The sequence below is a fragment of the Hemicordylus capensis genome, chromosome 5, assembly GCF_027244095.1.
Source record: "Hemicordylus capensis ecotype Gifberg chromosome 5, rHemCap1.1.pri, whole genome shotgun sequence".
Taxonomy (NCBI): Eukaryota; Metazoa; Chordata; class Lepidosauria; order Squamata; family Cordylidae; genus Hemicordylus; species Hemicordylus capensis.
In genome coordinates, this window is record NC_069661.1 from 73,262,647 (window position 1) to 73,290,519 (window position 27,873).

At 41.9% G+C, this 27,873-nt stretch overlaps 1 long non-coding RNA gene across 2 annotated transcripts; it reads left to right on the forward strand.

Annotated features, from left to right (window-relative positions):
* The first annotated feature begins 1,825 nt into the window (after nucleotides 1-1,825).
* LOC128325662 (uncharacterized) lies at nucleotides 1,826-27,291 on the forward strand. 2 transcript variants are annotated; one of them, XR_008307547.1, is made up of 4 exons: nucleotides 1,826-2,080; nucleotides 2,777-2,869; nucleotides 25,135-25,216; nucleotides 26,952-27,291. It is a non-coding gene; the product is annotated as an uncharacterized LOC128325662 (long non-coding RNA). The 2 variants fall into 2 exon arrangements; XR_008307546.1 differs by lacking the exon at nucleotides 1,826-2,080 and having other exon boundaries at nucleotides 2,339-2,869.
* The last annotated feature ends 582 nt before the right edge of the window (nucleotides 27,292-27,873 follow it).

A 27,873-nucleotide genomic window follows, 5' to 3' on the forward strand; every position in this document is an offset into this window, starting at 1 on the left:
TCTTGACCAGCCACCTAACGGCACAGCAGGGAAATGACTTGACTAGCAAGCCAGAGGTTGCCGGTTCAAATCCCCACTGGTATGTTTCCCAGACTATGGGAGGATCTCAAAGGCCTCCTCTGCTTGCGAGGTAGCAATCAGAGGAAGCCTTTGAGACCACTTCATGTATTAAATCCTTTACTACAGGGAGGGGTGGGAAATACTCCTATATTAAAAAATTGTGCGTTTACTAGGTAGCAAGTATTGCTTCTTCCTCTGAGGTGGGTAGGGCACCCTGGGAAGATGAGTGGGAATGTTTACATGAACAAACTACTCAGAAGTAGGTGTACGTTTTTTTAAAGGAATGGTTTAATCCTTAATTTCCCCCTTAATCTTAATTCTCAGGGCCAATTCAAACATGGAGGCCACAAAAAATGCTTCCTTATGGCAATATTCCATGTGGCAGGGGATAATGTTTGCATTATATTTAGCATGTGAGTCAGTTCAATCATCTCACTCGTGTTGTATTTTCTTGGCAACAGTTAGCACATCCTTCTTGCTAACGATGGGATCCTTATGGAATGTGATGTCCTGCTATTTCCCTCAAGTAAAAAATGGACTTTGCTCAAAGCAGTTCTTATGATTAATCAGCCATTTGCTGTTTGCAGGAGACCATGCAGAACACCCTAATTGGAAAGCAGACAACTCTTTGCTTTTAAAGAAGCTCTTTAAAGAAGCCCTTTAAAAGTCTACGGTTTGAATCTTGCTCCCTTACTGGCAGTGGATCGGTACCTTGGCGGAATCGATTCTGCTTTATGCAGTGAAACAAAGCTTTGTCATTTAGGTACTGTGTAATTCATCAGAACCTGAGCTTCTGAATATATTCATATTTAGAATTTGGATAGGAAAGAACGTGTTGTGGAGCAGAGCAAACTTTAATTATTCACTTGTCTAGGAATCAGTGCAAGCTCATGCATTATTTAGTCTTAATGACACCCTTGACAAACGACACCCTTTAGCATTATTTGGCCTGACTTCAGAGGAGCTAAGTAGCTGAGGCTTCCGTTATCTTGAGCACCTTGTATTGTATTTCCTCTTCTGTGCTAATGCCTTCGACTTCTCAGATGCAGTGACCACCTGCAGCTCCGAATTGAGTATCTTACCTTTGGACACTTGTGTTCTCTCAAATGCATATAGCTATAATCGTTTTTTGGCAGTGGTGGTGCGGGGGGGCGTTATTCATTTTCTGCTGCACAATCACCTAATGGTGCAATATCACTGTTTGAAAGGGCAGCATAGTTTGTGCTAGAATTTTCCTCGGAATCGTCTGGAGCATATCTGCCCCCTCTGTCCTCTTAAGAAGAAAAGCTGTTCTTGCAGATAACTGATCACCTCATTGTTCATGTATTGCATGGTTTTTAGACTGTATCACCAATGATCTTGCCACCTGATACAGCTACCATAGTCAGGGATTTCTAGAATGGCTACTGTCATGTGGCAGTTTGCCCTTTGTTAATCTGCCCTTGAGTTTTATGGATTAATACATCTATGTTGCCTATTTCAGCAACCATCTTATATGGCAGGGAAGCAATATTTTGGACCTCATTTATCTATAAAGTTCATTCTGCTGATAGTACTTCTTTTATTTCTTGGATTGTGTTATTGTGAAGCAATAAGACTGCTCATGTGGTCATAGTTCATACTTCTCTTTTCGTCTAGGACATCACTTATTATAATAATAAAAACTACCTGATGATTTTAAGATATGTGTTGAATTAATGTATATGTCCCTTTAATACAGTTGAAGGGAGGAAAAAAATATTGTTGGCTGCATAGAGTGAACTAACTGTGGCTGTTTGGCAGTCACTAAATTTAAGTTAAGATTGATAGAAGCCTTGTTTCCCTCTGTATGGGTAGGAAGGAAACATGTTCTGGAAAGCTGAATGTAAAGAGATCCTAGGAAGTAAGACATCTAAAGGATCCAGAGGAAGGAAGCTGGAAGCATAAGGCAAGAGCAGGCAAGGGCTTGAGAAGCAGGGTCCTGCAGATAGGCCCAGAATAAAGTGGCCTAGAAAATCTTGGCTCTGGCCATAAGGACAAGGTCAGTTCTGCTCCATTGGAAGACATGGCAAATGGTAGAGTCCAAAAATGTAGTGGGAAGATGGTCAAGAGGCAGGATGACTAAAGGCCAGAGGGAGCACTGGGTTAAGAAACGTGAAAGAAAGGGAAGTGTGGGTTCTGAGGTGAGGTGGGGGAGCTTGACATAAGGAAGCTGGAACCAGGGAGCTGAAGGTTGCACTTGATGTTATGAAGAAAATATGAATTTTTCAACCTGTTTTTTCTTTTCAAATCAGATGTGGAGGGGTCACTTTAAGCACAGAATCGGTGGGCTAAAGGGAGTAACTTAGCCCTTCTCCACCTAGCCTTTAAGATGGAAGGCCACCAAGCTGTGGAAAAAACAGCTTATGAGAGGGGCATTCACAGAGTCGAATCAAAGAGTGTGACGAGCTAAGTATCTGTTCTTCCCACAAACTTTTCTTTATAAATGTCCCTTGCACCCTTGCAGTCTCATTGCCTCTTTAAAAAACTGGGCTTGGGAATATTTATTTGACAAGAAAACATCCAACTTCTATCTCAGGGCTGAGAAGGAAGTGGGGGGTGAGAAAAACATTTGCAGGGTGTAGGGAGAGGAAGATAGAAATGTGTGCTAACAGCAGAGAGGGAGTGAAGAGCAAGGTCATTTTATTTATTTCATTTCATTATTTATTATTTATTTCACTTTTCTTCCATCATCAAGGTGGTGTAAATGATGTTTTCAAGCAGTCACTTCATCCAGACACTGACTAGATTTAGACCCGCTTCTGACTCAGGAAACCAGTGGAGCAAAAAGGTAGGGGTGTGTGTGTGTGTGTGTGTGTTTGTGTACACATTATATATTCATTTATATATGAAATTAATTCCATACATTGATCTGAACCAACTAGCCATACTCTTAAAGCCCAACCTTTAAGAGAGCCCTAAAAATGTACTTGCTTGGCTTGGCCTTCCAAGGTCTTTAAATTGCTTTTTAGTTTTAAATGGTTTTTAAATTGTTTTTTAATTGTTTTTAGCACTGTGTCTTAAATGGTGTGTGTTTTTATATCTTTTTAAATTTGAGCCTTTGGATGGGGTGGTTTATAAATGTAATAATAAATAAATAAATAAAATACTCTTGGCAGTAGGTTTTTATTTTGAATGTTTTATTTCCTACCATGGATTCTACTCAAGCTGAATTTCAATATTCTGAGCTTGGCTTATATAGAAAGACACTAAGAAGGGAATTTACAAAAGGTGAAGAAACATATATTCAAGGAATTACAAGCCATCTCTGTATAAACATGGATTAAAGATAGTTGAATCCACAGCACAAAATAGATAAATAATGTGATAGAGCCTTTGGGTTTTTATTTGTAACATTTTCTATTCAGTAATAACATTGTTCATCTGGATAGCAAGTGGAAGCCTAAGTATCTGAGCAGAACAGAGGGTTGTTAAGCCTTAGTTTCTGCAAAATGAACTGTGTGATAGTGATCCTAGCTGTTACATTATTTTTAGAAAGCTGTCTGTTGATAGCATACTCTGTAAGAATGACCTTTGAAGATGATGACCCCTCCCCCACCTGAGATAAGGGTTTTTGAAGATTTTCTCCCATTCAAAGCAGATGCTCCTGCTTCTTTGGTTATACAATGTGCTACTTTTCAAAGAGAAGTTATCAGAATTGATACTGCCTTTTTTTTAATTTTTCCTGTGATTGTTAGAAACCTCACACACGTTTTTACTGTACATCAAACTCTCCATTCAGTTGCTGTTTCAGTGCAACTATTAGGTCCTTGTCTGTCTGAACAAAGTCCTCTCCAGTTATGGCCAGCCTAAGGCTTTTTAAAAGTATGTGATAATAAAATTAAACAGAAATTATAATGAAACACAAGGTCAAAAAGAGTCTCTTTCTCTTTCTCGTGTATAAAATCAATAGGCACTAGTAAAGTGGCTAGCAGTTTGCAAGCATGCATCCTGTACCACAAAGTCCGGACTTTCTGTTTTGTCAATCCATTGTCTTTCAAGGGTAATTCAGGATGTGAACAATTAGGAGTAGATGTGAGTGGGTTCATTTTACAGTTGTTTGAATTTTCTATGAGAGGAGATAAAACATTGCAAGAAATTGTGACAACAGTTCCTGCAAATGCTAAACACACTAGTGCTGAATGAAATGAAATGAAATGATCTACATCATGGCTAAAACAGTTCTGGAAGAGATCATGGAGCAGATTAATAAGAGAACTTGTGTTGCGTTGTTGGCTGGTGAGACTAGGGACAAGCAAGGCATTGAGGATTTAACAATTGCTCTCCGATATCTTGTAAACACGAAGCTGACAGAAAGATGTGTTGCTATTTTAAAGCTTCATTTACAAAATACATCTTGAGCATCTTGAATTTTGTCAGCACTGACAAAAGTTAAATTTTGACAAGCTAATTGACTCAATTGTATGACGGAGCATCTGTCATGAAAGGCATATCTGGTGGTGTTCCTTTGATCTCAAAGGAGCTTGACTGAAACACTGAGGCTGTTCTCATGCACAACCTAACCCAGGCTAGGGAACCTGGATTAGGCTGTGCTTGAGATCTGCCGGGATTGGGCCTGATCATGGTGGTGCCGTGCCACCTAGCCTAGCTTTTAGCCTGGGTTAATGGTGCCAGCGTGCTGTTAGCCCAGGCTCTGGGATCATGTGTCTCCTCATGCTTCGTTTAGCCTGTGGAGACACAGAGACGGGCACAGAGAGCCCGTCTCCTGGGAAAATCCTTCAATTTACTGCGCATGGTATGTGGTGCATTGTGGGATACCTGGAGGCTGGGATGAGTCATCCTGGCCTCCAGAGCTCTGTACTGCCTGGTGCAGCAGAGGATAATCTGGAGATGCAGTTTGTGCTCCCAGAAATGATACATGGGCCATCTGGGGGGAAAGGTAAGCTTTGTGCAGCCTTCCCCTCCACCTGCCCACTCCCCTGTTCTCCTGGCCATGTGAATCGCCCCATTGTATTTCTTCATTCTTTTATCACCACATGTTAATAGTACATGCAACTGAGGCTATACCTGAAGTGAAGGAATATTTTGATTTATGTGAAGAGTTGTATGCATTATTTATTTTTTTTGGAAGGGGTGTGTTCCTCAGATGTATTAAGGATGCTTGGATTCAGTTATGGTTGTACATTCAGACAAAGAATTCATCCTTTACACACTCAAATTTATCAGTGCATCTTCCCTTTGTGAAAAATTTGGTCATCAGAAAACTTAAGCTATAAGATAGTTCAATCAAATCTGTACTCTTCCCCACGGAATCTACTGACCATGAAGCACCTTCAGAACATCTTCATAAACTCCTGAAAAATTTTCTGACAGTATTGTTGATGGTGGAGAGTGTTAATTCTGAAGAAAGGAGTGACGATGAACTAGAAGGCTTTATAATAGTGTTATTGACCATTTTGCTCTTGAACCGGAAAGCAGATTCAAGGAGAGAGACAATATTGGTATAGTAACTGCTTTGAATAGGGCACTTTCAGTCAGAAAATCATACCATTTACTATTCAGGACACAAGAAACAAAGAAGGAATGGTGTTGCTTTCATAGTCAGGAAGCATATAGCAATGGCAGTACTGGGGTACAACTAACTAATATCAATCAGAATTCGTGGACAACCTTTTAACATGACAGTTCTTCAAGTCTATGCCCCAACAACTGATGCGGAAGAAGAGGAAGTTGATGAGTTTTATGCTCAAGTTCAGTCTGAAATTGACAGAACATGCAAGCAAGATGTGCTGCTTGTGATTAGAGACTGGAATGCCAAAACTGGAAATGGTAAGGAGGAAAACACAGTCGGACTATATGGCCTAGGAAACAGATATGAAGCAGGAGAACGACTTATTAGTTTCTGCCAAGCCAGTGATCTCTTCATTGCTAACACATTCTTCATACAAACAAAGCGGCTCCTATACACATGGACTGCACCAGATGGAGTACACAGAAATCAAATTGATTACATTATTGGTGCAAGGAGGTGGAAGAGCTTAGTTATAACAGTAAAGACGTGGCTGGGGGCTGATAGTAGAACAGATCACGAACTGCTCATGTGCAAGTTCCAAGTCAAACTAAAGCGGAATCTTGAGAATGTACCCACCATTTTCATGGAAAACATCAGGAACAGCTTTGGAGTTCTGAACCTTATTGATAGGGAACCAGAGGAACTGTGGAATGAAATCAAAGAAGTTGGTAAGGATGAATGTGAAAAGAGCCTGCCAAAGACCAAGAAAGAGAAGAAAGCAAAATGGATGCCAGAACAGATGGTAGAAATTCCCCAGAAGAGGAGAGAAGCCAAAGTCAAAAAAGATAAAGACCTCAGGAAGGAACTTAATAGGGAAAGTTCATACTAAAGAAAGGAAATTTCACAGATTGCGCAAACCATCACACAATATGCTTAATTTCACGTGCTAGCAAAATAATGCTCAGGATCATCCAATGCAGATTAGAGCCCTATGTGGACTCTTACCCCTTCGGGGCCAAAGTCCAGGGCCTCCACAGCCCCTGGGGGGCCCCCAAACCCTCTTTATTCTTTCCTGGGTGGTGAAATCGCCCAGTGGAGCATGATGATGCTTAATTTGCAGGGGAGGGGGGCCTCCAAAGGCCTTTAGGTCCAGGCTCCAAAATTACCTCAGTGCACCTCTGTATGAGGAAAGGGAAATGCTGGATGTTCAAGCTGGTTTCAGAAAAGACCAAGGATCGAGAGACATCACTGCTGATACACACTGGATAAATGAGAAAGCAAAAGAATACCAAAGAGAAGTCAATAAGTGCTTTATTGACTACAGAAAAGGCTTTGATTGTGTCAACCATGTCAAGTTGTGGAATATCCTTAGGAAAATGGGTGTCCCAGAACATCTCATTGTACTCATGAGAAACCTGTACAAAGGACAGAAAGCCACAGTCAAGACAGAACATGGTGAAACAGACTAGTTCCAGATCGGCAAAGGAGTAAGACAAGGCTGTATACTTTCTCCTTATTTATTCAGTTTATATGCTGAACATATACTGAGAGAAGCTGGATTGGAAGAAGATGAGCGTGGTTTTAAAGCTGGAGGGAGAATCATCAATAACCTGCACTATGCTGATGACACCACTCTGATAGCTGAGAATGTGGATGATCAGCAAGCTCTAGTAATGAAAGTCAAGGAACACAGTGAAAAAATGGGACTACGACTAAATATCAAGAAGACTAAACTAATGACAACGGGTACAGCAAATAGCCTCAGAACTGATAATAAAGACACTGAAGTGGTGAATAGCTTCTGCCTTTTAGGATCAACCAACAGTAAAGGATCCAGTAGTCAAGAAATACACCACAGACTAGCACTTGGTAGGGTTGCAATGAAGGCCTTGTAAAGAGGATTTAGATGCTGCGATGTGTCTATACCTACAAAGATTAGAATCGTTTGAACAATGGTTTTTCCTGTGACACTCCGAAAGCTGAACTTCAAAGAAGCATGATAGGGGAAAAAATTTGACACTTTTGAACTTTGGTGCTGGAGAATATGTTTGAGGATACCATGGACAGCCAGGAGAAGAAACAAATGGATCATAGAACAAATCAATCCAGAATTTTCACTTGAGGCACAAATGACTAGGCTCAAACTATCATACTTGGGACACATTATGCGAAGACCCAGCTCCCTTGAGAAGTCCATAATGCTGGGGAAAGTGTAAGGAAAGAGAAGAAGAGGATGACCAGCAACAAGGTGGATGGACTTGATTACGACAGCAATGAATGCACCACTGAGAGACCTTAAAGGCCAAGTTGAAGACAGATCATCCTGGAGAGAATCTATCTATGTGGTCGCTAAAAGTCGACACCGACTTGACTTCATTTAATCAATCAATCAACTGCTTGCATGCATTTGTTATGGGAATGAAGAGAATTTGCATCTGCTGTGTGAAATATTAAAACACAACTCGGATAAATTTAAAAAGCTAGAAAATTTAAATTTGGTGCCTCAGTTGACAAGATCTCTTATTAAAAGAAAGGTCATTACTGATGCAATTTGCAAAGGATCCCACAAAATATGGACCTGTGTTTCCTGGAACTGGTCTTTTGGTTGAGGTTGCATTGACCATTCCAAGTAGTACTGCAAAAGTCGAGACTTGTCTTTCTCATTTAACATCAGTTTTACATCCACAGAGATTATCAGTGCTATATGAATATAAAGCTGATCTTGTTCTTTTGAGTTATAATAAGGACGTAACTAGAGCATTGGACTTGGATGAACCAGTACTATGTTTTGCAGCATCAAAGAGAAGAACACTTTTGTGATAAACTATAAGAATACTCTTGTTGTAGGCTCTTAATGAAAACAGTTTACTACTTTAACAATGTGAATTTTTAATTAATAATAAATGTTGTTAGCCGTCTATAACAAATTGTTCAATAACAATTTTTTATTAAATTTATTAAATGTATTGATTCAGAGAATTCCAATTTCTGTATACTTTTGCACTACTTCAGTATAAGTGCCCCAGACTGCAAGTTGTCTTAGAAAGGCCAGATAAACTGCCTCCCCCCTGCACTTTTGTTGGCCCCTCCAAACTTTTAGGCTGGCTATCAACCTGAGTCCTCCCCACACCTCCATGAAATACATAAAAATGTAAACACCGTGATACATCATTTTAAAAATTATGATGGTGACTGATGGGAATTTCCTCATCCTTTCTGATCTCTTGGTAGGTACCTTTTCCTGGTCACATCCAGTTGGTGTAACGTCCCCTTTTGTATCAGCCCTAGGAGCTCCCCAGCTAAATGATGTGAGAATTTAGGTTTCTTACTCTGGATCTGAGAATGCCTCATAATGGGTTTTCCTGTAGCAATTCAATAAGGCAGGAATTGTCAGAGGTTGTTGGATTACAGCTCCCTTCATCCCCAGCCACAGTGACTGAGGACAATGAGAGTTGTAGTCCAACAATATTTGGCAACCCAAGATTGAAAACCCCTGCAGTGAGGCTTATCGTCTTCACAAGGCAGTACACAACCAGGACAATGTGGGGCATCTTTGCTGGTGCCAGGCACTGCATCATCCCCTTTTTGATTTGCTCCTCAAAGACCCTTTTGAAGGAAAGAGAAATAGGAATGCCTCTTCTCAGATGGCAGCACTGCCACCATGGGTTTTTTAAGTAATTGAAAAGAATTAACTTTTAAAACGATCGACTTCCTAATTAATTGAGGGGACCCTTTTAATTAATCAAAAGGTTTTAAATCAGTAAACCTAAGGAATTAATTGACTGAGCCCTGGAGCCCAACTGCTTTTCATTATATGGGATGAAAGTAGACAAGAAGGATTTCTAGCTGCTGTGCAATCTGGACTTAACTCTGTTACTAGTAAGACGTCTGACCTCTCTGGATATCACCTTGTGCAAGGTGTAGTGGAAATGTAATGTAGCTAACCATATACGAACTCCAGAAATTCAGCATACAATGTTGGGAGCCTAGTCAGGAGTCTAGCATGGCTCAGATCCAGGTACTGATGCAACAATACAGCTCAAGGCAAGAATTTAAGACAACCATAGAGCCAGGTTCAAGATGTGATTGTGACGAAATGGGCTTTGTTTTGTTTTAGAGTTACAATTACAGAGGGTAATATTTGCTTCTATTTATGTTTGTGTTAAATTATGCTGGAGGTTATGTACTGAATGTACTAGAGGCAGTAAAAGCACTGTGGTGATTGGGCAAGGGAGGTTATTTTGTAAGCAGGTTGGTACAAGGGGTTTGTGTGAGTTAAAGTCAACAGGAGTTTTCTGTTACTGTTGGGAACATGTGCTTCATTTAGCTCTGTGTAAAAGGATAACTGTTGTATGCTTTTCCAACCAGAATAAATCCCTGGTGGTTGTTTATCCTGATTGGCAACTTTATTGTCAATAACAGAGGAACTGTTGGACCAAAACAGCAGGCCTGCTCTACTTTGGACCCCCAGCTGTTTGGACAACTCCTCCCATAATCCCCAGTCAAAGTGGTCAATAGCCAGGGATTATGGGAGTTGTAGGCCAACATTTGCATGAGGGCTGAAGTTAGTAGTCCTGCAGTACAGTGACCCTGAGAAGTTTGGAGGCTGAAAGTTTCTTCAAGTGGTGGCAGTGAACTGAAATTTTTCACTACAAGTGTCTCAGTGTTGCATCCCAGTGATTTTCCAGTGTAGATTTTCCTCCCCCTCCCCCGTAGAGAATTTGGATTTTTATTGGCTGCATCCATTCCTTTTATTATCTATCTATCTATCTATCTATCTATCTATCTATCTATCTATCTATCTATCAGTCATGGAATTTTTATTCTGCTTTTCCATTCTCAAAAGAGAAAGCTCAAGATAGTTTACATCACAAAGCAAAAAAGCACAATCCAGAAAGAATCCTAAAACCAGACATGAATCATATATTACAACACCATCGGTTACTGGTGATGCAGTTATGCTGCTGTTCTATTTTTGTGCTTTTTAATTAGTTTTTACATTCTTTTGTTGTTAGATGCTTTATTACAGCTACGAGCCACAAAGGTCCCTTTTCTCCATCTTGTAAAGCATTTGGAAAATAACCAACGTGTCTGAATATTATCATTACTTAAACTCTAAATAGTGGTTGCAAGAAAAATCTGTGGTGACAGGATTTATTTATTTTTACTGCACGCTAAATGTTTGTGCAGATTTACACATCTGTGCAATTATAGCTGCAAAGAAATATGCTTTGTTTAGTTCACAGAAGGAATCATAGGTAGCAACATTCATTGAGGTCATTCATATGACCTTTGAAGGAGGGCAGAAGAGCATCCCTTGTGGTCCCGGGACGCATGGCTCATGCACCCATCTGACTGGCGATTTTGTGATCCATGTGGCATTCTGGAGGCCAGGAAAAATGCATTCCGGCCTCCAGATATCCCACAATGCCCCGTGCGATGATCGGGGTGTATTGAGGGATTCTGCCACGAGTCAGGCACTTTAGGCATCCGGCTCTGTGTCTGCTTGGGCTGCATGCAGCCCAAGCATTCACACAACCCTGTACCTGAGTACAGGTAAACGATACCTAGGTAAGCAGTCAGGTAAAAATCCTGGGCTACATGGAAAGGCAGCGCCGGGATTGGCTTCAATCCCGGCACTTCACATGAGTAGCCCTACCCAGGTAGGGCTGCTTGTGTGAACAGCCTCATTATTTTCTTGGTTCTGAGCTGGACGTGCAGCACAGCCTACAAGCGGAGATGTCACTGCACATTGCATCTTACTGTTTCCATGTATTGTTTTGTTTCTCAATATTCTTGCCAGGTAGCTCCACTATTGCTATCTTTATTTTCCAAACCTACGTTTCAGATGGGTTCCTCTTGTTCAGCCTTCTGGATTTCTTCAAAGTAGGATCTGTATACTGCCAAATGATGCTGTGTGAAATTAATAAAATACGTCCAGAACTTTGTCTTAGCAGAGCCAAACTCTAACTCAAACCATTTGCCCTTGCAGTAATAATATACAGAAGCATAGTAGCATAGGGAAATGTTTGCTTGTGATGACTTTGGCCCTTGTCCTATGAGCTACTGAGCATCTCAGAAGAGAATAAGAATTTCTCCAGTCGATTTGATTATAAATCATTGTCATTAATATCATGAGCTTAGCCATTTGATGTTTATTCAAGAGTACTCTTTATCATACAGTGGCAATTAAATAACCCTCAATATTGAGATGACCAGTCAAATTCACAAGGGTACATGTCAAGCAGCTGAAATTGACATTGATACTGGATACTGACCATTTGGGATGTAGTGATTTAGAGATGCAGCTCTGTGGAATGTGGGTGCCTTGGATAATTGATTGTATGAGTCCAGTAGAAAGGAAGCTATGCCCAAGAGACAGAAGTGTGTTAGTGAATCCTAGGAATTGCTGCATATGTCTAAAATTTCTGAAAAACAGTTTGTGTTACTTTCAGTACCTAAATCCTATTCAGACATTACATTGCACATGAATACTGATGTTTGGACACATGTTCATGGTTTTGTGTGAATGTACATGGGTGCATGTGATAAGGGTGGGGTTGTATCAAGAGCATACCAATCCTGATGTCAGGATCTCCTGATGTGCTATTAGGGTGTCCCTTAATGACCCGAGGGGGCTGTTTATTTGAATTGTGCCACATGTAGAGGGGCCATTCAGATGAATAGCCCCCTCTTGTGATATAAGGATGCACTGGGAGTGCATTGGGACGTCCTCTAATGATACAGGATGGGTGTGCTCTTGGCACAACCCTATCACATGTGCTGTGGGTATCTTGTCCGCACCATCCTCATTTGTTCATTTTAAAAGTGAACCTGGATACAGCCCACCCTCAGATTTATTTATTTATTTATTTATTTATTTATTTATTTATTTATTTATTTAGCAATTTTGTATACTGCCCATTGCCGAAGTCCCTAGGTGGTTTACAACATCAAAACAAAACAAAAATTTTAGAATAACTTAACACATCTAAAAGTTCATATTAAAAGAGCTAAAAACAAAATAGCTAAAAAGATGTAGATAGGAAGTGTATTACCCCACATTCATTGAACATAAGGTATGAATAACTGTCCATGTGTAATTCATACCATAATAATACCATACGGTATGAATAACTGTTCATGTGTATACAGATCTGTCCATGTGTAACTCTGTACAGCAATTGTATGTATGTTGAACATAACTTGTGTATGGGGCTGTATAGACCCACTGCACTCTTAAGTTGGCTATATAGGATTTGCTTAGGTCCCCATCTACTCAGGAGGTGAAGTGGACAGTAAAGCAGACCAGAGTCATCTTATTTACTTTATTTCTTTATTATCGTCGTTACCTTCATTTTCTGACCATGAACACCTGCGGCAATGAAAATGTTATAAAATACTTACAATCCAATAAAATCCTATTTAAAATGGCATCATAAAAATAGTAGTAATAATGAAGCAAAGCTGTGGCTCTGATTCTATGAAACCAGGAGCTTCCACAAACATAGTTTCCAGCTTTCAGAGTAAATGTTGAGTGAAGCCACTTTGAATTACACTCGTGGCATGAGGGAAGCAGCCCCTCCACTCTGCTCTCGGGTTTTCTTTTTGCGCAGGGTCACGTTGCATGCCTCCATGTTTTCCTTCTAGCCAATGGAGTATGAGTGAGTGAGTAAGTGAGGCACTTAACATGAGTGGGTGTGAAGCGCCTCACAGTGGTTTGCGGGGAGAGCGGGTTTAACATGTAGCCCTGGACGGCTGGCTCAGCCACCCACACAACTACTGGCTCCGTTACAGAGCTCGTGGGGGCTGCAGGGATCAAGGGGCCACTTGGCCTCCGGAAGTCCCATGATGCCCTGTGCAAAGCATGGGGGACATTCTGGGGGACCTGCAGAACTGTGAGGTTTCTTGTAGCCTTCTGGCTGTGTCTACTCGTGTGTCACCACGCACCACAGTGGCACACAAGCAAATAAATAAGATTAACAGAGCTCTCGCTCTGTTAACCTCGTTTAAGGGGAGGTGGATTTAGGTGGGCTAGCTGCCTTGGGACCACTGGGCTTGCCCGTGGTTCCGATGAGCACCAGAAAGTGGGCTAGGCTCCTTAGCCCGCTTTCTGGTGATCGTCAGAATAGCCTCAGTAAGTGAAAGAGTGAGGCTATTCACATGATGGTAGAAAATCGGGCTAGCCTCCGCTAGCCCGATTTTCTACCATCACAAGAACCACCAGGCTCGTCTGCGAGCCCGGTGGTTCTTAAGCGGGTCACCCGCTTAAGTAGCCCAGTGTTTAAACCAGGTTTGTGGAGCGAGCGCTCTGCAAACCCAGTTTTTGCAATCGTGATTTGCTGCAGCGTGGCTCTGCACCGTGGCAACTCACTAGTAGACCCCCGTCTGGGAAGCGAAAAGCAGCCTCCGAGCTCAGGAGTCTCTCTAGCATGCCCTGAGCACTCACTCAGGACATGCTGGAGCTTCTGGGGACCGCATGGCCCCTGATCCCTCCAGCCCCCGCCGGCTCCGTAACAGAGCTGGCAGTCGAGTGGGTGGCCAAGCTGCTGCCCTGCTCGTCTATGAATAATAATTCTATGATAGCAAATTAGAGTGGATTCATGGTGTCTCATTGAAAATCTCATTTGCTATCATAGAATCCACACTCAGAATACCTCAGAAACAACAGAACCCTGTACCCCATGGGTTAGCAACCCATGGGGGTGGTTGTCACCCTATGTGCACTACACCACCACTCGCTCTGGGCCACCCCAGCACCCTCCAAGTGCACTTATGGGGCTGCTGAAATCTCCATTATACCTTATGAGGAAAAACCTTAAAGACGCGTAAACTTCAACTATTCACCAAAAATCAGCCCTCTGCCCAAATCCTTTGAAAAAAATCAGGTAGCTTCCTTGCCCCTACCCGGCACTACCACCAACCCCACACCGCTCTAGGCCACCCCTTTACCCCCGATGTGAAGCGATACACCTTCCATTATACCTAATGGGGGAAAACCTTAAAGATGCGTAAACTTCAGAAATTCACCAAAAATCATCCCTCTGCCCAATTACTCTGCAATTGGGGTGGTAGCCTTCGCCCATTAGGCACTACCACCCCACCCCACTCTTCTGGCCCATATCCCATGTTATGCCCCGATCTGCCCCAAAGACACTAAAACTTCAAAAATTCACCAAAAACCAGCCCTTTGCCCAATCCCTCTGCAATTGGGGTGGTAGCCTCCACCCATTAGGCCCTACCACCCCACCCCACTATTTGCCCCTGGGACCCGAAATTCGAGCAGACGTCACATCAGACCTTTTTGCATTGAAGTCAATGGGAGGCAAAAAGGCGGGAAATTCAAATAGACATCATTGCTCAAAATGGGGGTGGGGGAGAGAAGGCATTTATTGGACACAAAATGGAGGTCCGAAACATCCGAATATTTCAGATCCGAAACAGGGGTGATTTGTTTCAGATCCGAAATTTTTCAGGGTTCTTCGGGGGTGATTCGGTTCGGATCCGAATCACCCAAAATTCGCTGTTTCGGGTACAGATCATTCTGTACCCGAAACATTTTGCACATCCCTAGTTAATGACTCTCTTACCACGTTAATGACTCTACTTCAGTGCCTCTCTCTATTTTCCCTAGGGTTTTCAGGAAAACTCACTTAGAACCAGAATTTTAAAAACCTGGAAATAAATCGAGACAAGCTAGAATTCGGAAGACAAAGCCCAATTTGTGTGGGGGGTGCTTCCAAAGATCTCAAATGGACTTCGGGGTAAGTTTGGTTGGTGTGTGAATGTACACACTCTCTTCCAGAGGAGATTCGTGGTAGCAGCCCTGTGTGGAAACGCCCCACATTCCCCGAAAGGTCTACCTCTAGTTTTCTGGAACCCTTTAAAAAACAACAACAACCTGAGGCAGGCCTTGGAACGTCTCTGACTGCCTCAGTAGGGTTTGGTTGGTTCTTTTGTAATTGAGCACTTTGCTAGCCTGTGGCATTTGTGCATTTTTAGGTTCATTTGTGAATTTTGGAAAGTCATCTGTATTCCTTTGTTAGCTGCTTAGTGTCACTGGAATATACAGGATATTGGGCTGGTTTGGGAGCTGTGCTGGGATCACGCCTGCCCTGACATCACCAAAGGATTCCCAAAGCGGTCTCAGATGTCCTTAAGGACTTCTTAATGACTGCCTGCTAGGCAGAATTTAGCAGGTGCATCTTTCCCCATGATATTATCTTTACACCAGGAAAACTATCACCTGTTGAATTTCTGCCTGTTGGAGAGAAGAATGTAGACAGCCATACAAAGAAGCAATTACAAAATAAATTGGTAATAATAAGTAGAACTCTGCCTTTTGTAGCCTAATACAGCTGCCTTTCAGTTGCCAACTATTTAATTCCTTGTTAGGAATGCTTACTGCAACTTTTTTTAAAAAAGGAACCTGGAATTATTTTTTCCTAGCATAAGGGATTGCTGTTTGATACAGCACCATACATAAAGCACCATCCTTATTGCTTCTCTTGCTGCTGATTCGATTAACTGAGAAAAACAATATTCTTCACAGCTGCCTAGATGCCCTTTGGATTTTAGTGCCAATATTGGCAAAACAAATAAACAAAACCCACCAAACAATAAAAAGGGGAGGTAAATAGGGTTGCCAACTTTTTCTGGCAGGGCTTCTGTGCCTTGAGCAGCTGTGGGACAAGCAGAAATTCAGCAGCTGGTGCTTTCCACATTATCACATCTCCATGTCCAAAGACAGCTTCACCTATCCTGAATTCCTGCTTGTTGCACAGCTGTTAAAAGCATAGGGACTGCCAGAGTAAATGTTGTCAACCTAATGTTTTGTTGAATATCTAGTAATTCAATCATTCCTAGAACGTCTGGGAAGCTTCCATTGACTTGTGGAACAAATGAAGTATCTTTAGATGACTTAAGGATTGGGTGTGTGTGTAAATGGTGTATTATTTGTGCCATTATAGTAACAGCTGCTGAAATTCAGTTTTGCAAATAATGCCATAGACTGCTGGTTGAATATATTTAAAATGTTTGTTTAGTTTCAGTGCTAGACTGTTTCCTGTACAGTGCCTACTGAATATGGGGAGATGTAAATGTAACATTCATATGTATGTGTCTATTCCTTTAATTTTGAATCATCTCAATATTTTCAGTGCTTTTGTTTCTGTTGTCACAATAAATCTGGATACTTCAATGAGCTCTATGTGGGGCTGCCCTTGAAGACAGTTCAGAAGCTTTAGCTGGTCCATAACGATGCTGCCAGAATGCTCGTGGGTGAAAGTCACTTCATGATTGTCTTACCCATTATGCAGCAGTTTCATTGGTTAGCAGTCTGCTTCCAGGCTGGATTCAAGGTTAGGGTTAAAGCCCTACAGGGCTTGGGTCCGGGTTACCTGTTGGAAAGTATTCACCCATTTGAACCTGCCAGGGTCCTCTGCTCGGCATTTGAGGCCCTGCTTATGGGCCTCAAGTGCTAAGAGATCTGGTTGGCGGGGACTAGAGACAGGGCCTTTTTGGTTGTGGCCCCTTGGCTTTGGAACAACCTCTCTGAAGAGCTTTGCCATGCACCTTCCCTCAGTGTTTTTAAAAAACAGTTTAAAACTCATCTTTTAAAAGAGGCTTTAAAATGTTTTATCTGCTGCTTGTATCTGGTAAGTTTTTTAGATTTTTAGTTCTCTGTTTTTCGCTTTTTATTAATAACTTTTAATTGGAAACTTGTAAAATTTGTAATTTTAAATGTGGTTTTAGCCTGGTCTTTTAACTTATTACACTTTTACTTTATATTGTATCTGTTTTGTTGGTGTTGTGGGCCGCCCCAAGCAGTAATGTAATGGAGGGACTAGGTATAAATATTTTGAATAAATAAGTAGGATAGCAAGCAGCCAAATTTAATGAGCTTATGTGATCTGCTGGAATATTTTACTGTTTTACAGTGTTCAGTTTTAGTTTACAGAAAACTGTGGGAAGTCCAAAATGCTTGACCCAGTCCCATTTTTTGTTAAGGTTTAAGAGGGTGTGTGGGTGACACTCTGAACACAGTGATAGGAACAAGATGCTGATTCTTTATATTCATGTGATGTATACATTAAGATATATAAGCTATTTCAGGTCTTGCATTTGCCTTCTTTTAGTAGATTGACGCCTGTACATATTGATATATATGTTTGAATTGTGCAAATCCTTTGCCACAGTATTAACAATGTGATAAACAGATCTATGTGACTAAAAGGCTTCCATATCCATCAACAATGAATAAGAGAACTCACTTGGTTTCATATATATCATGTTCTTTTGGAACAACATGGCAACAACCACCTGTACTAAATTGCATTTTTTACTTTCTGTTTCTCTTGGTTTAGTTTTACCTACATTGTTTGTATAGTTGTATGCTTGTCATTTCCCTTTTTCAATTTAGTAGCTCTTTCAGATCCTCTCTATGTACACAGATTATGTCTTTCCTATTCTTCATAGGCTGCATTCTCACAGACACAAGGAACTTGGTTTAAAAGTTAATCAGGATCAGCAAACCCCTAGGGAAAATTTAAGAACAATCCTGATCAAACCACTCTGGTTAACCAGTGTTTAACCAAGATAAATAACTGGGATTCAATCCTAGTTATCTACCTTGTTAACTGTGCTGGTTTGAACAGGGTTGTCCTGAAATTCTGTGTTATCATAATCAGCTCTGTGGGGCTTGCTGATCCTGATTAACATTTTAACCAGGATCCTTGTGATTGTGAGAACGCAACCTTAATGTGCATTTATTTAGCACTCTCCATTTAGGCTCCTTTCTGTATCAGCCCTCATTCTTTTTCATTTTATTCTTTGATCTTTTTGATGCATCTTGACTTTAACTTTGTCTATCCATCTTTCTGTCCATTGTATGTCCAATGGTGCCGTATGCCAGCGTTTTCTCCATCCCTGTTTCATACTCCTTTGTCTGCAATGTCAAAACAGCCCTTCTCTTACAGGTTCATCACTGCAGTTATCTTTTCTTTGCTGCATCACTGTAGTCTTGATGCTGATGAGCTAACCCACAGTTTGAGAGTTATACAGTTATACATAGATTGATAATATAATCACCATGGCAACTGTCAAACCTCCCAGAAGAATCATTCAAAATAATTCATATTTGTGACCTCACCTGACACAAGAAGCCTTTTTCTGCTCCTTACTTGAATTAAATACTTTGATACAAGGTTAGAGAAGATAGTCAGAAACTTATAATATAAACTAAACAAAGCAGATACAAACAAGAGGACAATCTATGATAAAACTGAAAGACATTTGTGTAGATTGATATCTATAAGCCACAAAAACGAAATAAAAGGATAGCAAAACTTTACAACATTAGATTTGAACTTCAGTGCTTATATTAACAAAAAGACTTCTCAGATGTTTGGACAACCAGCTGGTCATAAAGCAAGTAAATGTTATTTTTCAGGCTGGTCACTAATCTGAAGACTCCGTAGAGATTATTCTGTAGCATGTGTTGCAACCCCCTCAGATCAGAATGGGTAAATGTTTTTTCTAAAAGATACTGTAAGGAGTGGGGGTAATTTAAGGCCCATTAAAATGAATGGGGTTTTTGTTATTGACTTCATTGGGTTATGGATGGCACCCTGTATCTAAACCTGTCAGTCTCAGCTGGGCCTCTTTGACCTTTCCTGCAGCATGCTAGTAATGAGATTGACCTTTCCCTTCCAAACACAGTTTCATAGCTTGACACAAAGAGCTAAGCACTGTCAATATAAGTCTATATTCTCAAGAGATGCCATTTTCTGATTAAAGCAAATCAGAAATGTTCAGACTTGGCATGGAAATATTAAAATGCTTTCCAGATGTTTTATTTAAAAAATAGCACTGCACACTTTTCCTTGGTCACAATGATTTTCTTTTTTCTTTTCATCATCCATTTCCTACACATAAAGAAGACAAAGTGGATCTACAGTCAAGCCAAATGATGACCATCACTCTGTGTGTGTGTGTGTGTCCCTTGCTCTTTTGTTGCTCTACTACTACTTTCTGTATCATTATTTATAACCTTCCAGTTAAAGTTCAAAGATGCAATCCTACACCCTGCACTCACAGATGCAAAGCATGTCCCACAGCGCCCTATTATAACCCTCCCATCTCTGATCAGTGGCTTCCATGCATGCTGCATTGCTGCTCTTCCAAGTGTGTGCTTCAGTTTGGGAGGACCATTTAATTCTCTCCAAGCCTTCCATTTTCCTGCCATCTTATCCTGCTGCCAGATCTTACTCAGACTTTTGTGTGCAGCTTGACTTCCTTTTTTTTTTTTTTTTTTTTGCTGGAATTAGCCTGTGGCCCTGGAGAAAGAGAGCTGCTGAATGCTGGTGCTAGAACAAGGGAGTGGTAATAAAAGCATTGCTGCCTCAGCTGCAATCCAGTGGCCATGCTGGATTGAAAGAGCCAGCATGGTGTAGTGCTTAGAGTGCTGGTCTAGGGCCGGGAAGACCCAAGTTCAAATCCCCATTCAGCCATGATACTTGCTGGGTAACACTGGGCCAGTCACGTCTCTCAGCCTAACCTACTTCACAGGGTTGTTGTGAGGAGAAACGTAAGTAAGTAGTACATTGCTCTGGGCTCCTTGGAGGAAGAGAGGGATATAAAAAATGATTTAAAAAGAAAGAAAGATAAAAGAGCAGCAGCACGTTATGCAGGTGGGGAACAGGAAGATTATTTTGATTGATTGATTGATTGATTGATTGTTAAATTTATATACCACCTTTCATTAAATAATCCCAAGGCAGTTTACAGCAAAAATTTAAACACAAGATGGTAAAAAAAGACACAATTAAAAGATTAAGTGAAAAATATTAAACAAATCTGATTAAAAATTTAAAATAAAAGCAATAGAGAGTATAAAGAGCAGCAGCAGAGAATCAAATAAATGCCTGGGCAAAAAGCCAAGATTTTACACTCTTTCGAAAAGCTGTGATGGAGACTGAGGAGCTAATAGTCACCGGGAGAGCATCCAGAGTCTGGGGGCAGCAACAGAGAAGGCTCTGTCCCATGTGCACGACAAATGAGCCTCTCTCATTGCTGGCAACCGTAGCATCTGAGGGGCCCTCAGATGACCTTGTCAAGCGGGCAGTAACCCTTGGGAGCAGGTGATCCCTTGGGTATCCCAGGCCCAAACCATTAAGGGCTTTAAAGGTCAAAAAGAGCACCTTGAATTGGACCCGGAAACAAACTGGTAGCCAGTGCAGCTCTTTCAAAATGGGTGTGATGTGCTCCCACCGGGCAGCTCCAGATAAAACCCTTGCTGCCGCATTTTGCACTAGCTGCAGTTTCTGGATATTCTTCAAGGGCAGCCCCACGTAGAGCGTGTTACAGTAATCCAGCCATGCCGTGACTAAGGCATGGGTAGCCATGGCCAGATCTGCCTTCTCGAGAAAGGGACGCAGCTGGCGCACTAGCCGAAGCCGTGCAAAGGCACCCCTGGCCACCGCCTCCACCTGAGCTTCCAAATGCAGAGCTAGGTCCAGTAATACCCCCAAGCTGTGTACTTGCTCCTTCAAGGGGAGTGCAACCCCATCCAGAACCGGTAAAATCTCATCCCGATTGGTTCTCCTATTGACCAACATTACCTCCGTCTTGTCCAGATTCAATTTCAGTTTATTAGCCCACATCCAACCCATCACGGCCTCCAGCCCCTGATTCAGGACATCCACCACCACCCTAGGATCAGGTGACAAGGAGAGATAGAGCTGAGTGTCATCCGCATATTGCTGACATCTCAGTCCAATTCCTCGGATGACCTCTCCCAGCAGTTTCATGTAGATGTTAAACAGCATGGGGGACAAGACTGAACCCTGTGCGACCCCACAGGCCAATGGCCACAGAGCCGAGCAGTAGTCCCCCAGCACCACCTTCTGGACCCTCCCCCCAAGAAAGGACTGGAACCACTGAAACGCAGTACCTCTGATTCCCATACTCGAGAAGCGACCGAGAAGGATACCATGGTCAATGGTATTGAACGCCGCCTAGAGGTCCAGCAGAACCAACAGGGACGCACTCCCCCTGTCTAGTTCCCAGAATAGGTCATCCACTAGAGCAACCAAGGCAGTCTCAGTCCCATATCCGGGCCAGAAGCCAGATTGCAAAGGGTCCAGATAATCCGTATCATCCAAGACCCTCTGCAGCTGGGATGCCACCACATGCTCCATCACCTTGCCCAAGAAGGGAAGGTTAGACACAGGTCTATAATTGTCCAGGTTGGAGGGATCAAGGGAGGGCTTTTTTAATAGAGGTCTTACCATCGCCTCCTTGAGGCACGATGGCATCCTGTCCTCCCTTAATGAGGCATTAATAATAACCTCCAACCATCTACCTGTCTCCTCCCTGGCAGCTTTTATTAACCATGAAGGACAAGGGTCAAGAGCACACGATGTTGCCCACACACTGTCCAGGATCTTGTCCACATCCTCAGGCTGCACCAACGGAAAAGAATCCAACACAATAGGACCAGATGGTACCAGAGGCATGTCTGCCGGAACTGCCAAAACTCTGGAGTCCAAATCAGCATGGATGTGAGCGACTTTATCCGTAAAGTGACATGCAAACTGATCATAGCGGGCTGTGGATGGTTCCTCCCCCATTACCTGGGGGGATGTGTGCAGCAATTATAATAGGGTCCCCCTGGAGCCCCTCTGTACCCTGCTCTTGATAAGCACAAGGTGCAGAATTACACCCAAGAAAAATAAACTGTAAATAAATGCAACATCTTAAAACAGTGAAAAAGACCCATTTCCTTGCCTTCGGCCTGGTTACTGAACACTGCTCAAGTATTTCAATACAGGAAAATCATTACAAGCCTGGGATGGTCTACCATCCCATATTTTTCTCTTTTCATGTGTTCAACAGACATATAAAAGGGTTCCATACTTCCCTGAAGCAATTCAACTTTTTTTAGCCTGGGCCACTATTTAGTCAGTTAACATTTTCATTATGATTTTCCAGATAAGTTCACCTGTTTTCATATTCAGGAGCTGTGCTCATTGTTTTTATTTTTCACTGAAATCTTAGATTTCAGTTACAAATACTATGTTCTTAATACCACTTGATTTAAAGGACAATTTCAAATCCATTAACTAGGTGAAATATTTTTGTTAAGAAGAGATAACTGTAAAAGCAAAATAGTCATTGGTATTTTGGAGGTCCATAGAGCCCACAGAGAGATTTCACGGAAGAGGATTGTCAGATTATTTGTTCATAGTGTTGAGAGCAACAAAATATTGCAAAACATGTTGCACAATAGGCTTGTCTGAGACAATGAACATTTGATCTCTAGCCAGTCTTGACGCAGGCAGTGTGACAGCATATATGCATCAGCATGACCTTACTTGCATATTCCAGTTCAGAATAATGGCAAGCAACACAAAGGCAATTTGAAGCAGTTTGGATGAACAAATTCAATTACATTTCAGTAAAATATATATAATAAAGTTGTCCCTGAGCATTTCTAAGACTCAAGGATACTGGGTTTTAACAGGTCTAGGCATAATGCCACCAGTCATAAACTTTGCAAATGCCATCTTTTGTAATACGTAATATAATTTCTTTTATACAATTTATCTTACCATAATTGCTAACAGAAGACATGTGTGCAACAAGTGAAAGGTAATGCATTTCTAGATCTAACCATTCACAAAACAAGCATCAGTATCCACAGTCTTGCTTTTTCCAAATGTTTACAGATGCATTGGTGATTGACATTTTTTCAAGACACTGATAGAACTTGTTTTAACGTTAATCTGCTGATATAGAGGCAACTTGGCCAGTTAAGATGTCTACACTGGATTTAAATGAACCTGTTTTTTATGTCAAACATGTGTGTATTATAAGTGGGAAATGGTCCACAGATGCTGAGTAATGTTATCTGAGCTAAAGCTCTCATGTCCCATTCTCCTCTAGTGGGGGAAATGCTTGCATGGGTTCAGTGTGACAAATTATGCATGGTGTTGCTTTATTCATTTTTTTAAAACCTATGACTTACTGTGACATTTATATGTACATGTTCTTAAAGCTACACTAGTGCAGGGTATATCCTTGGTGGGAATATTTCTTGACAGTGTGACTCTTCAGTTCAGGGGCGTAACTATAATAGGGCAAGGGGAGACAGTGGTCTGGGGGCCCACTGCCTTGAGGCCTCCCCAGAGGCAAGTCACATGACTGACTCCCCCAGCCACGCACCCGCCCGGGCTTCCTTCAGTTGTGTTCATCCTCCAAAATTGATGTGAGTGTTAAGATCTGGAGTTACCAGAACAGCATGTCTTTCTCTAGTACCATTAAATGGCTTGCATCATCCACAATTTACAAAACCTTTTAAAAAATAATTTATTTATTTACTTCATGAGCTGAGCTTCAGTGGGGGGGGCATTTTAAAATCTTGTCTCTGGGCCCACTCCAACCTTGCTACGCCCCTGCTTCAGTGGATCATCTTTCATTTCATTTCTCACATCCACACTGTGAAGTTGTTAAAATTTTGCCTTCTTTGTACCTGAATCAAAGCCTGTTGAAACTGGTGAATAGACTGAACTGTTGTTTTTCTTCAGTGTATTTTTGCCTGGTATTGCAGTGGTGCATCACTGTCAAGAAGAAGACTAATGGGCAAGGTTGCAATCCAGCTATTAATTTATAACCGATTACTCACAGTCATCAAAATTATTGTGCTACACTGGTATTGCACTTAATTTTGAAATATCTTACTGAAATTACGTTAAATGGTTCAAAGAAACATGAAGTAGACAGAGAAGTTGCTGCATATATATACACATATATATTGAGGTGTAGTGGATACAGGATAGAAATACAGGATGATCATTTCCTTTCTTTGTAATGTGACTGGACTCTGGAGATGTATCGGTTTGTGCTGTGTTGTTATTGTTTAGTCTTTTCTCATAAGCTTGTGAAAGATGACTACATATGAAAGTCTTATTTAGCTGAATGGACTTCCCACATTGAAGTAATGTTTACATGGAAACAGTGGTGCTCTTCATTTATTTGAGAGCGTTTGAGGGCGTTTGCAGTATCTCTGCTCTGACGAAAAAAGAGACCACAATAAGAAAACCGAGTGGATTTCATTAGCATTGTGGCAAAATTCTCTTCTTCCTTCTCTGCTGCTGCTGGAAATTCCTACCAATAAATTATTAAACAAGAGAAATATCTTGCTCATGAGGATCTACCATAGTTCTGTACAATAAAGGAGTATCTTTGAATTGTTTCTTCTTCACATGCATTTCCACTCTTCATCCATTCTTAGAATAACACCAGATCAATATACATCCAATGCCCTTGATTGTGTCTCAAAAGGCACAAGCTAATGATGCTGACAGCTTTCCAGTTGGCCCAATGTGGGATAAATTATCCCGAAGAAAATTGTAGAATGTTTTCCAGTAATGCTATTAATGCAAAACATGCCATCAGCAATATGTCTCAATGCTTAATAATACATTATAGGATAAACAAGAGGGATAATGGAAGAATCTTCTTAACTACTGAAAAAACATTGCTGACGTATGTTTTTGCACCTTCTTCAATTCTCAAAAAAGGCTCCTTTCAAATGGGAGGATCGTTTAAAGAAGAACAAAATTGCTTATACTGGCTGTACAGCATTCTAAGAAAGAGATAAAGGTAGGATTTAATTTCATTCTTTTTGGAATGTTAAGTTGCTCTCAACTAATCCCCCTGAAGTTTGTATTTAAAATAGTCCAAGAAAAAGGTGTTTTGGATGACCTCTTGGGAGAGATGAAATACAGCAGAGATGATACATTAAGCAACTTTTGAGGCCCTATAATAGAATGAGCACATGCCTATTATGGATAATACGTGCAGTCTGGTATATGTATATTAGTTATATGTGTATATAAAACCAGCCTACTTGTTAGTAGGGACTAGGGATGTGCATGAACCGGTTCGGAGGTCCGGTTCAGTGGCAGGGGCTGTTTACCTTTTAAGAAGCAGGGAGGGTGCTCATTCCCTCCCACTGTGTTTCCACTATCTGTAAAACCGCTGGAGTGGGGCAGCAGCATATCTCCTTGCCGCCCTGGTCAGCATTGGACTGGAAGTGGCCAGTGCAAGTGCATGATGTACGCACACGCAGCAGCCACTTCTGGTCTGACACTGACTGGGGCGGCAAGGAGGTACGCTGCCGCCCCGGGCCAGTGGTTTTGCAGGCAGAGTCAGCAGGGGAAACATCGTGGGAGGGGCTGAGCACACTCCCTGCTCCTTAAAGGTAACCTCCCTGCTGAACCAGCTGAGCGCTTGTTTGTGCACATTCCTATTTGCACACACACTGGCCACTTCCGGTCCAACGCAGACCGGGGTGGCCAGGAGGTATGCTGCCACCCCACGCCAGTGGTTTTGCAGGCAGTGCTGGTGGAGGAAACATGGTGGGAGGGGATGGGCACCCTCCCTGCTCCTTAAAGGTAATCCCCTGCTGCCGAATCAGCTGAGTGCTGCTTTGTGCAGATCCTTATTGGCTAGTTATCAAAATAGTTAGACAATTCTCCTGTCAAGTGCCTCAATGAAAAGTTCCATAATTTCCCAAATGCCCCCATCATAGCTAATATTTATTGGAAGAATAAATCAAGCATGCCAGAGCCAATCATGTTGTTAACATAAATTATAATTTCACCCTCTATGATGACAGTTCTCTGCAATGTAAATCCTCTCCCTACCGCATATGACAGTAAGTTGCCTCTACCACTGGCCCCACCAATATTCATAGACTGAGGGTGAGGTAATAGATGGTATTAAAAAAAAGTTGCTCAGCTGGGAAGGCCCTTTTGAGCTAGCCCAGGATGCTTTATTTATTTTTGTTTATTTAGAATCTTTCTACACCACTCTCCAGCACAATGTTCACAAAGTAGTTTTCATAACTCAGAGATGGAAACAAGGTTTCCTGTCTCAGAGGAGCTCATAGTAAAAGAAAAAGAAACCCAAGGGGGACATCGACATCAGCCACTGGAACAGATGCTTTGCTAGAATGAACAGGGGCAGTTCCTCTCCTCCTAATAAATATAAATATAAAAGAGCCACCCCTTGAAAGATGCCCCTTTGACCAGTTAGTGATTAAACAATTTTATTTCCCAAGGCTAGGGAGCTGTGTGTATGCATGCCCGTTTATGGGAGCTTAGCAATGGCTCAATTACTTCTGGACAACTTTCTTGGATATGTTGATCTGAGGCACACTTGGACACCTCACGGCTCTAAGGCCTGGAAACTTCCTCATAGTATAGCTTTGGAAACATTGGCTAATATGCCCTGGAGCCTTAGAAGGGCGAAGCCAGTGCACAGGGCTTGCCTAAAAAGCAGCATGAGGAGAGAGATGGGGGAAGTGATTTTTCCTTCTCTTCCTTCCCCACAGAAGCCCTTTTTGTGTCCAAGAATATGTCCATGAGGGTTGAACATACAGAAGAATTTTACTGCAGGATGGGAGGGGATCAAGAAAGGCTACTTCGTGAAGATAACCGGAGAAGAAGTAAAAGCAACCCAGATCTCCTGGAGAAAGAGAGATTTAAAATGGTGTGACCATGCCCCCATTCAGCCAGCCAATCAGATCTACAGTATGTGCAGTTTGAAATTGTACATCCCAGACACAAGAGGCTCCTTCAGACATTACTCTGAAGGCTCACTGTATCTGTTAGTGGCAGGCCGTAGGGGGAAGAAGTCTCATGGCCCACACCCACCACATCGCTCATTCCCGTGTCCTGTCGCTCTTGGGTCTGATGGGGCTAGTCTGAAGAGGGAAAAGCCTTCTCCATGATGGCAGGTGGACCTGTTATTGTGAGGGTGAATTGTTCCACCCTCATAATCACGGATCTTCCCACCATCACAGAGAGGACTTTTTCCTTTTCAGACAATCCCTGTCGGACCGATGAATGATAGGGCATGGGGATGAGGGATGTGGCGGGAGCGAGATTTCCTCCGCCTTCACCCTGCTGCTCATGGGTATGGTGAGACTTCAGACTAACATCTGAAGGAGCCTAAGCTTACCACATCAATCAGCACTATGCCCTAGGGCTCCAGGGTCAGGTAATCTTGGGTCTATGGGAAACTGGCTAAATGATGTAGTCTCTAAATGTAGACCACTGGCATAAGAGATTTCATTCACCTTCCTCCTCCAATGTAAATACTTTTAAGACAGCTGCAGCTGAAAATACTGCAGTGTTGATGCTACTATGATAACATTCCAGGTGAGTCATGCATTGAGACAGCTGAATCAGCATAGATGTAAATCTGTAAACATTTCAGAGACTATCCAAAAGGTCAGTGATAGTCATCTTTGG